This window comes from Halictus rubicundus, chromosome 1, assembly GCF_050948215.1.
Source record: "Halictus rubicundus isolate RS-2024b chromosome 1, iyHalRubi1_principal, whole genome shotgun sequence".
NCBI lineage: Eukaryota > Metazoa > Arthropoda > Insecta > Hymenoptera > Halictidae > Halictus > Halictus rubicundus.
Genome location: NC_135149.1, coordinates 31,045,860 through 31,055,578, shown reverse-complemented (window position 1 = coordinate 31,055,578; position 9,719 = coordinate 31,045,860). Strand labels below are relative to the sequence as shown.

The following is a 9,719-nucleotide window of genomic DNA, read 5'->3' as shown; positions in this document are numbered from 1 at the left end:
GCCATCTGTTCTAATTTCAAATGTCTCGCGAAATTCCCACCATTTTCACCATTCCCGGTGTGCGTTGCGGTTCGCGGACGTTCGAAGAACCGCCTTCTCGATTAATTAACAATAATCGGGGAATTAATCGAGAATATTATTCAATCATGATACCACCAAACCGGGAATTGTTTCTCTCCCCGGTGGTACATAAGGCGAGCCATTTGTGCATCGTTGGACAAGCATATTCTTTTTTCCTATTAGACCATGGTTAAAATTAGAAGCCCGCCATTGCGTTAGAAACGTTCGACGCAGGTCTCTGCTGTCTATTTCGAAGTGTTTTGTGCCGTAAAAAGAATACAGTGATTGTGTCAGTTTAAAAAGAATATTTCCGAAAGTTTGTAACCTTACTTTTACATAGGTTCTAGTCGGGTTTGCAGACATTTTGGAATCTGTTATTCTTACTTAGAATAGAGTCTATTTGGTCAGTAAACATTTCAGAATTGATTAGGCTGTTTCTAAAGTTTATTTCGGAATTGGGATAGTTTATGATACATTCGAAAACTTGATAGAAGGTCTCTGAATCATAAATTCTAGGGGCGTGCGGTGAGCTAAGCATTTGTGAGTAAATGTTGTCGTAGTAATTTTAGGTGGCTAGAGGGATTGTGCATATTGTTATTGGGTGGTGGTTTTATTGTAATTTGTTTTCAAATTTTAGGCCCGACGCAGAATTGCGCGTTCCCTCCGCCGATTCTCGGCCGTCTTCGGCCATCGTTCGAGGAACTTCGTCCGCGGTCGGGGTGAGTCGGGGCGACTCGGCTTGGCGGGTAGTTCCGTAAGTCGCGTGGCTTCGGACGTTCAGTGTATAGATATCGCTCTGCTGAACAACGTCGTGATATACGTTCTTATCGTGCTCCCCGAACTTTTCTCGCAACTGTCAACCGGGAAGTGACATAGTGAGTGAAACCGGAAAACACTGCGTCTTTTACACGGTGTCCATTATGGTGTACGGTGACCTGCTTCCGGTCTCCTCGACATCTTTTTCGTGATACGTGAGTCACAGTTTCAAACAGTTTCAGTCGTACTTAGTGTTCCTCCTCGAGAAATTTTATAAATGATTATTTCTCATTTCGGTTAACTGAAAATTCATTTCCGAAACTATGTTATGAAACAAACGAGATCCATAAGACTTTTCCTAGATTTAAATTTCTCGAGAAATACTGAAATTTTTCGAGAAATTTTATAATTGATTATTTCTCATTTCGGTTAACTGAAAATTCATTCCCGAAAATATGTTATAAAACAAATGAGATCCATAAGAGTTTTCCTAGATTTAAATTTCTCGAGGAATACTGGAATTTAGAGAAATTTAAATGTAGGAAAATTCTTATGAATCTCATTTGTTTTGTAACATATTTTCGGAAATTAATTTTCAGTTAACTCAAATTGCATATTACTAATCAATCGCGTACGTATAAGCATATCTACTGGGAGCGTATCAATGCCTACGTATGCATGTTTGCAATGTGAAAATTTATAATAATTGTTGCGAATGCATGTCGATGCGAGGTAATGCACACCCAAAAGGACACCCAATCTTCAGCAACTTTTGGATGTTCTGTATACGATGAAGCCAACATCCACACAAAATGAAAGAAATTTTTCTACGGCTACAGATTTTGTTAAAAAAAAAAAGAAGTAGATTGTCCGATTCTACATTAGACGCATTATGCTTCTTAAGAAGTCATTTCAAGACAAAAGCGTAATGTTTCACTTTATAAAAGTTTGGTTTCAAATAAATAAATTTATCGGTTATATTTACCGTCTATTTTTTCCTTGTTTTTAAAGTTATGTACATATTGAACAGGAATAAACACTGAGTTAAAGTTTTTTGCCCTTTCTATAATTATTATTAACGATATTCCAAATATTATAAGTTTCCCAATATTTTTTTATTCTATTAAAAATTCTCGAGAATTTAACGTTTATTATGGGACGTCCATAAGACATTTAGAAATATTTTTATATTAGATATTTTTATATTAGAACTGTCATAAAAATTTAGGAGCTTTGGGATGTTTTATTTTAGCCTTACTGAGTTTACAAAGCCACTTTTCTGGGAACAGATTTATTGTATAAATAAATAATATAATACTACGGAACTGATTTATTCATTCAATGATGTAATAAAAATTATTTAGAGGCTGTTTTGTTATTCTTGTTTAGGGCCAGCTTAGTATTTGATGTTCGCTTTTAAATGAATTTTGAATGTAAGATTTTGTTAACATATGGATTTAATTAAATTTATTCAGCCTCGATGGTTGCAGAATTGCTAAATGGAGATCAATTATTTTTCGCAGGATATAATTAAATGACAGAGGACTATATTTACATAGTTATACCAATATGCTTTAAATAGTTATTTGAATAATTGCACAGTGGTCCAATAATGCCCTTGAGGGTTAATATAAACATAAACGTATAAATCTGTCTTCAAATCAGATAAATTTTGTTTTTCTAAAGGGTTCATTTTTATTTCTTTCATTAAAAATTGCGTTTTTGTATGCAACAAGAATCGCATTGAATGTTTGTCTTTTTATATGGGATTTGGTACTGTTACGTGGCTTGTGAATTAATAAAATCCTCAGTACAGTAATTATGCTGGCCATGTTTTCGTTCGAAACATTTTGCGTGGCGGTAATTTTTATTTGACGGTCCCCCATTAATTTTCGTGTAAGCAAAACCAGGCTGACCTTTACTTTCGCCGATACACTATAATGGCCTGTCACTATGACATTTATCGGCGGAAAGCTTTTTGACGAATCCCCTAACATTACCCGAAGGTCGATGGAAACGGAAGATGTTGGTGTGTGAAACTCGAGACACGATATCGTTTCGCGTGACGATGATTGTTCGTGCACAATCGTTACGCCTTTTATACCGCTCCATTAGAGAGCCACTATAATTATCTCGCGCCATTTATTATTAATCTCTGCCGTTATTCCTCCGTAAATTCGGGTTCCGTTTCCCAAAAACTTATTTTTCCGAGTTCCGCTCGGAAGAGTCGAAAAGTCAGTTGATTTTCGGATCTGCTTGGCCAAGAGGAAAAAATTTACAACTTTCGCAACGTGCTTCGAAACTCCTCGGTAATCGAATTAGTTTCCCGAGACCGTTTTCGCTGAAAAGCGTCCGAGGATTTTTCGCAACGAGAGATGCATCCGCTTCGTTGTTTTTGCGCTTGATCTGCGCACAACATTTGTTTACCCCGCGAGCGAAATGCATATTTTTATCCATTTTCCGCGCCGTTTTTTCAATCCATGAACACCGATCGGAATAACAATCCGTCACGCTTGTTTCGTAAATAATTTCTATACGGCTCGTATGCCGCGCATTCCCGAAACCTACATAATTTATCGTCGCCCACCGGCACCGTTGCATAGTGCACCCATCAGTTTCGAGTCCAGAGTACAATTCGCATTTCTCTTCGTTAGAAAGTAATCAGAATGTCTCGTTCCCTCGGAATTTTCATTCAACTTCCCGCCGACAATGATTGTCATCCGCGGACCATGAATCTCATCCGTCTATTAGCCCTGGGATCTACCTTCGACGATTACTGCTTCTTCGTTCCCAATCATTTCTGGGAAAAAAGACGAAAAAAGATAATGTTCCAAATATTCTGAAAACTGGAAATTAAATTTTCTCTGGATCTTGTTCATTTATTAGAAAAATGTCCCAGATCCATTAACCCTTCCAACAATTTTAATTTTTTAAATTCTCCATCACCGTTCAAAGACCGATGGAAGTGTACGTTGCAAATGTTCGTACGAAGAGAACGGAACAGTATTTCCACTTCAAAGGAGCCACTACCATTAACCAAACTCTGTTAGAACTTGCCGGCCCGGTTCAATACAGCGGTTTCTTGCCGCTGTATATATCCAATTAACTGCGATTAATTAATATCAAATCAACACACGGGCCCGCAAATTTCACAGCCAAGTTCACTCCGATTGTACGGGCAAACAAACTTCTCGAACGTAAACCGACCTGTTCTGGATCCAAGATATGCCGTAGACATCCGCGGTCTAACGATCGCCGTTGAAATTTTATGATCGCCCATATCAATCATAGAATAAGATGCAGCAACGAACGCGACCCATCAGACCTAGTTACAATCCTAACCGGGGGAAGTGTAAACGGCCCCCTCCTCTCTCTCCCTCTCCCTCTCTCTCTTTCTCCCTGCTGTACATATATACTCCAATAATTCACGCCAGTTAGGTCGCACGGACGAGCACTCGAGATAAATCACTGGAGGCATTCTGTAAAACGATTTTCTTACGAAACACGTGTTTCCGACGGTAAGCTGTTGCAGTTCTCGCTGCATGCAAGAGATAGAGAGAAAGAGAGAGAGAGAGAGAGAGAGAGAGGGTTTCGTTGAACTCTGTTTTTGTTCGTCCGGATAAAAACCGATCTAGAAGCCGCATGAATGGACAGATTGGAAAATAATATATTAGGGGGATCCATAAGTATTATTTTGGAATCTAAAACAAACTTTGTAGTAAATTCAAGTTTTTATTTCTTAATTTATTATACATAAATGGGAACACCTAAATATCTTTCGTATTTACAGTCCCATCAGAAAACTTCAGAGGACAAAGTGACACTATTGCAGGGGGCAATATAATGGTGAAGAAAAAAATGTTTTATGTCGTGTTTTTTAATGACATTTCAAGGTCACCGATGTTTTTTTTTATTGGAATAGTATATTTTTTTTACGACAGCATGATAGAGAAGAAAGAAACTGAATTTAGTGGATACCACCTTTTTGACCTTGAAATGACCTTGAGCAAGAATAATCACGTTGAAGCGGATGAAATGTGGAAGTGTAAAAGTTACGTGTTTCAGCAAAGGTTGCGCGTTGTTTACGTCGGGTTGATCTTCAACAAATTTTTTGTTGTTGTTACCGTTGTATTAAAACCCGCACGAAAATGAAAAAGTATGCAACAACGAATATGATCCTCGGAAGGTACGGACGCCGCCATTTTGTTACAGGGTTGTAAACCAAAATTATACTTTTTAGGATATTTTGAACACTGCTTTACCGAAAACTGTAAAAGAATACGTGTTTCAACGATCGGTACAGAGCTAAAGGCAAAACAAATTCTTTGCAAATAATTGATTACTCACCGGCGCTAATTAACACTAGGTTTACGGGGCACTAAAAGCGACTATTTTGCATTACTTCATAAAAATAACAAGAACGTGCTACCCACATTTTTAGTAACATTTTAAAAATAATATATACCCGAAGAAATAAATTTGCTAAATAATTTCTTATGTATGCATCCTTGGAATCTTAATAATATTTAATTAAAAATATTAGAACCCGTCATTTTGACGGGTCCCGTAAATCTAGTGTTTACGGTGCTAAACACCTGTGGCAGCCACCAGCTTCCTGATCATTATGGCTGGGCTACGGGTCACTGATGATTTATAATGTAAAAATGTTTGAACAATACGAAATTAGTCTCTTGAGAGATTAAATAAAATTAGTTGTGAACGGGGGCACTATTTATTTATCATTGTTTGTGGAAGCTTTGTAATGGATTTTCGGGTAAATGCAGAGCTTGTGTGTTCCCGGTATAGTTGGAATATTTGATTATAATGTTGAACAATATTTTAGTTCAACGTGGACGATGGTACAGTTAACAGGATGTCGATGTTAAACAATGTTTGACTTCAATGTAGACAATGGCATAGGAAACGATGTACTCGTGATTTTCGAGAATTTTGTTTCGTTTGACGTTCACAATTTATTAACACATTGCGTACCGCTCACGAGTTTTCCCGTGTTTCGCGCGACATCTGTTAAGGATCGTTTACGAGTTTTCTCGCGAGAGAAAAGACTTTTTTTCTCGAGTTTGTCCAAAAATTCTATGTCCAAGATTTCTATGCGGTACGCAATGTGTTAACACTAAACCCACCACCGCCGGTCAAAATGACCGTTCCAGATTTTTTATTTTACAATTACTGAAATTGTAAAAGTGCTTTCGTGGGGAATGATTAAATAAATATAATTAGGAGAGAATGTATTATAATACGAACCGCACAAAATCCAAATAAATTCAATCTCGTCATTTTTAGAAGACAACATGTATTAGTTGCCTTTAACACTATGTTTACGGAGCGCTAAAAATGACTATTTTACATTTCCTTATAAAAATACCATGAATATATCTATCAAAATCTGTAGCCATTTTTTAAATAATATATACCCAGAGAAATTAAATTGTTAAATAATTTCTCATGGATCCATGGTTGCAATCTCAATATTCCTGAATTAAAAATATTAGAATCGGTCATTTCGACGGGTTCCGTAAATCTAGTGTTAAGGCTCGGTAGGTTTAGTGTTAATAATGGGATAGTTACAGTTGTCCCAGCGTTTCCGTGAAATCGTAAAAACAATCAGCGGCTATCCAGTAGTTTCAGGCGATTCCTCTACCTCTTAATTCAATTGCACCTCGCTCGTGATTCTAATTAGTCGATTTACATAAGAACGAGCAGCCGCCTTGCGATTAGACAATTGTTTTCCTCGAAGAATCGTGTTGTTTCATCCAACCACAGACCGTCGAAGGTTTCTCTCGCTGTAAACAGACATTGATAAAGAGAACTCTTGGAAGACTCTACTACTGATCTCTCCACTTCACTCGCGAACACGCAAACAGTGTCATATTTCCTCAAACCGTGTGGTCGGAACACATTTCATTCCGTTGGTCAAATTTGATTCTCCAAGAAACGGAGAAGACGTTCGAGCATTCTCATTCGTCGCAAAAGTTCCCGCTCGACTCGAAAATTAATAAAACTGTCATTGTAAAGTATGACCGACCGTGCTCTATTTTAAGCAATTATGAAGTCACCGTCATTTTTTAAATTTGTCCCCCGACGTTCTCACGGGATAGTGGATTCCTCTGCCGCAAAAATTGCGTGGCTCTTCGAGGTAGTTCTCGAGGTAAGATCGACTTCTCTAAATCTTTTACGACAGTTTTAAGGATCATTTTGATCCAGAAAAGGTTTGAAAGGTGCGAGATTAATTTTCTCGGTATATGTCGCAGATACCTGGCTGATAAAAGTCGCAGAGCTATCCCCACTACCGCGAAGCTCGAGAGGCCTCGGACGCCGAGGAGTGTAAACATGATACGGGTACAACGTTCAGCGTGGATCAAAGTATAGTATCTCCTGGATGATATTATTAGGTTGGCAAGAAAGTAATTTCGGTTTTTACTAATAGATGGCTTTATGTTTTGTTTGATTGACTTCTGTTAACGTTGCATTTGTTTTCTTTCTGACATTTCATAACTGCATCTTTTAGGTTACTTTTGAAGCAAATTACACGTAATTTCGATTAAAATTGTTAGTTCTGTGTCAATTTGAACATGGAGTGCAAAAACGAACATTATAGGCACATATTGCTTTTTTATTTCCGTAGAGGTAAAAAAGCTGCCGAGGCTCACAAAGATACATGTGAAGTTTATGGTGTGGATTGCTTAACAGAACGCACGTGCCAGAATTGGTTTAAAAAATTCCGATCTGGAAATTTCTCACTTGAAGACGACCAACGTTCTGGTCGACTATCTGAAGTTGACGATGACCAAATGAAAGCCATTATTGAATCGGATCGTCATATAACTGTCCGAGAGATTGCAGACAGGTTAAATGTCTCGCATACAACTATAGAATATCGTTTAAAAATTCTCGGAATCGTTAAGAAGCTCGATATTTGGGTTCCACACGAATTGAAAGAAATTCACTTAACGCAACGCATCGACATATGCGATACGCATCTCAAACGAAATGAAATCGACCCTTTTCTGAAGCGAATCATCACTGGTGATGAGAAATGGGTTGTTTGCAATAACACAACTCGAAAACGATCATGGTCCAAGCGTGATGAATCAGCCCAAACCACGCCGAAAGCTGAATTGCACCAAAAGAAGATCGTGTTGTCAGTTTGGTGGGATTACAAAGGTATTGTGTATTTTGAGCTTCTTCCAAGGAACCAAACCATCAATTCAGATGTTTATTGTCGACAACTAACAAAACTGGACATAGCAATCAAAGAAAAACGGCCAGAATTGGCAAATCGCAAAGGAATCGTGTTGCACCATGATAACGCTAGGCCACACACGTCTTTGGTAACACGTGAAAAGTTATTGGAGCTTGGTTGGGAAGTGATGTCACATCCACCATATACATTGCACCATCAGATTATCATTTATTCCGAAGTTTACAAAACTCTTTGAATGGTAAAACTTTCGCTAATGATGATGGTCTGAAATCGCACTTGGATCAGTTTTTCACCGAAAAGGATCAGAAGTTTTATGAGCGCGGAATTATGAAGCTACCAGAAAGATGGCAAAAGATCATAGAACAAGATGGAAAATATTTTATTGATGAAAGTTCATTGCTTTGATAAAAAAATTGGATTTTATTTCACCTAAAAATACCGAAATTACTTTCTTGCCAACCTAATATGTCGCTGGCAAGACTCGTGTTGTTGACATATATCGAGAAAACACTGTGTCCCCATTTCTCTGTAGAACAGGACTATATTTTGGCAAGGGAGATGCGAGAATTAAAACAAGAAAAAGATAATCGCGTTTCACACTTGTTGAACGCTATTTAAGAGTAAACATTTTTTAACTGGCACCGGTACGATAGTAGCCTGTAAAGGATTATCGGGTTAAACCCATGCTGCCCGTGCAGGTTTTTTTGCAGGGAAAAAATGTTGTAGAGGTAGTAAAAGGGTCCGTATCACAGTCGGACAGCGAATATACAGATAAACGGATTTTTCACGGTGCGAGCTGGACCGTGAAGATAAAGAGCGTCTCGTTGCCGATCGAATAATTGCGAGAGAGCCGGGAATTGGCCTCATGAAAGATGCATGGCTCTTTTTCTCTGCCGGTTGTCGATCCTACTGGCCGTTCTTTTTTCACTGTGGTCCCACACAGTGGTCCCAAATCGCCAAAACGTGTCCAAAATCTCACAACTTATTAAAAAATTATTGGTTCTACTTGAAAATTGGTATTAGGCCGTTTTGGGGTCGCTGATCACAAATCTGAACTTGAAATTAGAAGAAACGAAGTGGCGGATCCAATATGGCGGACATATACATTAAAAAATGATTGGTTCTGCTTGAAAATTGGTATTAGGCCGTTTTTGGGGTCGCTGACCACGAATCTGAAATTAGAAAATTCGCTGTCTCATATTGACCTGAACGAGGGGAAAGACTAATTTCCCGGATAGCAAACTCTACCCTATGTATTGTATAGAGTAGGTATTCTATTCGCACTTCATAGTGCCCAAAGAAGAAAGAATTGAAGAATTGCTGGTCTTTTTACGTACAATAAGATCCCGCAATAAAAAATATAGGTTTCCATTTGAAAAAACAAAGTTGACCTTCGAATGACCTTGGAAACGCCATCCAAATAAAAAATAGATACTGCCTTGGACACGTGTTTCACACTTTTTTAATATCGTTCATACTTTTCGAGATATTCGGCTGGAAAGTTTTCAAATGAACAGCCGGTATAGAAACAGCGTTCGTGTTTGAGAAATATAAAACAATTTCGGATATATGATTCTTTATAAAAAAATTGACATTCTATTGAAAATCTGTTTAAATTTTACAGAAAGACTTGGTGCATGTCTCTCACAGTTTGACAAGAAATGCAAGGAAAGCACAT

The 9,719-nt window shown here is 37.9% G+C and overlaps 1 protein-coding gene across 1 annotated transcript in view; it reads left to right on the top strand.

Moving 5' to 3' along the window:
* The first annotated feature begins 695 nt into the window (after positions 1-695).
* LOC143360759 (uncharacterized) overlaps positions 696-9,719 on the top strand; it is a 167,341-nt gene continuing 158,317 nt past the window's right edge. The window contains exon 1 of the mRNA XM_076799874.1: positions 696-1,031. The gene's annotated coding sequence lies outside the window, so the exon portion shown is untranslated. The remainder of the gene's footprint in view (positions 1,032-9,719) is intronic.